Here is a 2963-nt window from a genome sequence, read left to right on the forward strand (position 1 = left end):
GCCTACAACTATTAAGTTAATTCAGCAAATTTGTAGTATCAATATAGAAAAATCAAATGTTTGCTATGTAGTACTAAGGAACAACCTCAAACTGAATTATAAAAAAATAACAAGTATATGAAATACTTAGTGATAAATATGATGAAAGATATGCTAAACCTGGACACTTAAAAAGGACAAAACTTTGCTGAGAGAAATGAAACAGAGACTAAATTAATACAATTTTGTCATGAGGCTGAAGACTCTGTATTTTTAAAATATCAATTCACCCCGAAATGGTTTATAGCTATATGGGAAATTTCAATCAAAATCCTCCAGGCAAGGGCAGCCCCAGTGGCGTAGCAGTTTAGTGCTGCCGGCAGCCTAGGATGTGATCCTGGAGAACTGTGATCGAGTCCCACCTCAGGCTCTCTGCATGTAGCCTGCTTCTCCCTCTGCCTGTGTCTCTGCCTCTCTCTCTCTGTCTCTCATGAATAAAATTTAAAAAAAATTTTTTTTTAATTTTTATTTATTTATGACAGTCACAGAGAGAGAGAGAGAGAGAGGCAGAGACACAGGCAGAGGGAGAAGCAGGCTCCATGCACCGGGAGCCCGACGTGGGATTCGATCCCGGATCTCCAGGATCGCGCCCTGGGCCAAAGGCAGGCGCCAAACCGCTGCGCCACCCAGGGATCCCGAGTCTCTCATGAATAAATAAATAAAATCTTAAAAAAAAAAAAAAATCCTGCAGGCTGCCCAATAAACATAAGAAAAGATGTTCAACATCACTAATCATAAGAAAATTGAAAATCAAGACTACAATGGGGGCTGGGAATGGAGCAGACAGTCAACTGAACAGGTTTGGCCTGTTTATGGAGCCTGTAAATGAGCTAAAAGAGAAGGACAATAAGTCTTTGAATACTGGGGACATTGATGATGCACTACAGTGCTCCACTGAAGCCATTAAGTTAGATCCCCAGAACCAGGTGTTCTACCGCAATTGCTCAGCAGCCTCCACCAAGAAAGGTGACTACCAGAAGGCTTATGAGGATGGCTGCAAAACTGTTGACTTAAAGCCTGACTGGGGCAAGGGCTATTCATGGAAAGCAGCAGCTCTCAAGTTCTTAAATTGATTTGAAAAAGCCTAACAAACCTACAAATATGGTTTAAAACATGAAGTAAATAATCCTCACCTCAAAGAGAGCTTACAGAATATGGAGGCCCAGTTGGCAGCACAGAAATACATGAATCCTTTTAGCATGCCCAATCTATACCAGAAGTTGGAGAGTGATCCCAGGACAAGAACACTGTTCTCTGGTCCTACCTTCTGGAGGGTGAGAGAGCAACTAAGAAACAAGCCATCTGACCTCAGCACAAAACTGCAAGATCCCCAGATCAAGACTACACTCAGTGTCCTGTTGGGAGTCGAGCTGGACAATATGGATGAGGAGGAAGTTGGAACACCTTCCCCACCTTCTCCTCCTAAGAAAGACACCAAGCCAGAGCCAATGGAAGAAGATATTCCAGAGAATAAGAAGTAAGTGCTGAAAGAGAAAGAGTTGGGGAATGAGGCCTACAAGAAGAAAGACTTTGACACAGCCTTGAAGCACCATGACAGAGCCAAGGACCTGGACTTCACAACGTGACTTATATGACCAATCAAGTAGCCATGTATTTTGAGAAAGGCCACTGAAGTAAATGCTGGGAACTTTGTGAGAAGGTTATCTCAGTGGGGCAAAAAAATTGAGAAAACTATTGACAGATTGCCAAAACTTATGCTCAAATTGGCAACTCCTACTTCAAAGAAGGAAAGTACAAGGATGCCATTCATTCCTATAACAAGTCTTTAGCAAAGCACTGAACCCCAGATGTGCTCAAGACATGTCAACAGGTGGAGAAAATTCTGAAAGAGCAAGAGTGGCTGGCCTATATAAACCCCAACCTGGCCTTAGAGGAGAAGAACAAAGCCAAGGTATATTCTCAGAAAGGGGACTATTCCCAGTTCATGAAGTATTATACAGAAGCCATCAAACTGAATCCAAAAGATGCCAAATTGTACAGCAATCGAGCTGCCTGCTACAACAAACTCCTGGAGTTTCAGCAGCGCTCAAGGATTGTGAGGAAAATATCCAGCTAGAGCCAACCTTCATCAAGGGTTACACACAGAAAGCAGGTCACTGGAAGCAATGAAGGACTACACAAAAGCCATGGACGTCTAACAGAAGGTGTTAGATTTGGACTCCAAGTGTAAGGAGGTGACAGACAGCTACCAAGGCTGTATGATGTCCCAGTACAAGTGTCATGATAGCCCCAAAGATGTGAAGTGAAGGGCCATGGCCAGCCTTGAGGTGCAGTAGATAATGAGTGGCCCAGCTCATCCTGGAACAGAGACAGAAGGACCTCCAGGTGCTCAGAGAAATTTAAAGAATCCTGTAATAGTGCAGAAGATCCAGAAGCTGATGGCTATGGGTCTGATTGCAATTCAGTGATAACTTGCTCATCATTGCCTTCCCTTCACACTCATGTGGAAAGAGGAGCTGGTACTGTGACAAGGAGCACAAAGCAGAGAAGAGAGCAGGGGAAAGTGAACAACTTCTCTCTATATATTTATATGGATGTATGTGGAAGATACAGAGACTTGTACTTGAATTACTCACACTGCCACTGGGCCCAGAACATGCACGATCTCTTCAGCTGCCCTTAGATTCTCTGTTCCCTTCCCCATCCTCAGTCACTCTCTCAGCTGCTCTCCCATATTTGGTTATTTTTTTAGTTGGGGCAGAGTGCATGTAAGGGGAGGGGAGGTTATTATTCCTCGACCTCAGGTCCCATCTGTCTTCACATTGTTAACTTCAAGTGCTCTTCTCCAATAAAGCAAGCCAGTTAGGCATGTTTATTAAAAACAAAACAAAAAAATAAACAAACAAACAAAAAAAAACAATTCATCTCAAACCCATGCGGATAGTCACTATCAAAAGAAGAGA

At 43.0% G+C, this 2963-nt stretch overlaps 1 pseudogene; it reads left to right on the forward strand.

Annotated features, from left to right (window-relative positions):
• Window positions 1-851: 851 nt before the first annotated feature.
• Window positions 852-2468, forward strand: LOC121476748 (annotated as a pseudogene).
• Window positions 2469-2963: the final 495 nt, after the last annotated feature.

This window comes from Vulpes lagopus, chromosome 16 (genome assembly GCF_018345385.1).
Source record: "Vulpes lagopus strain Blue_001 chromosome 16, ASM1834538v1, whole genome shotgun sequence".
Classification (NCBI taxonomy): domain Eukaryota; kingdom Metazoa; phylum Chordata; class Mammalia; order Carnivora; family Canidae; genus Vulpes; species Vulpes lagopus.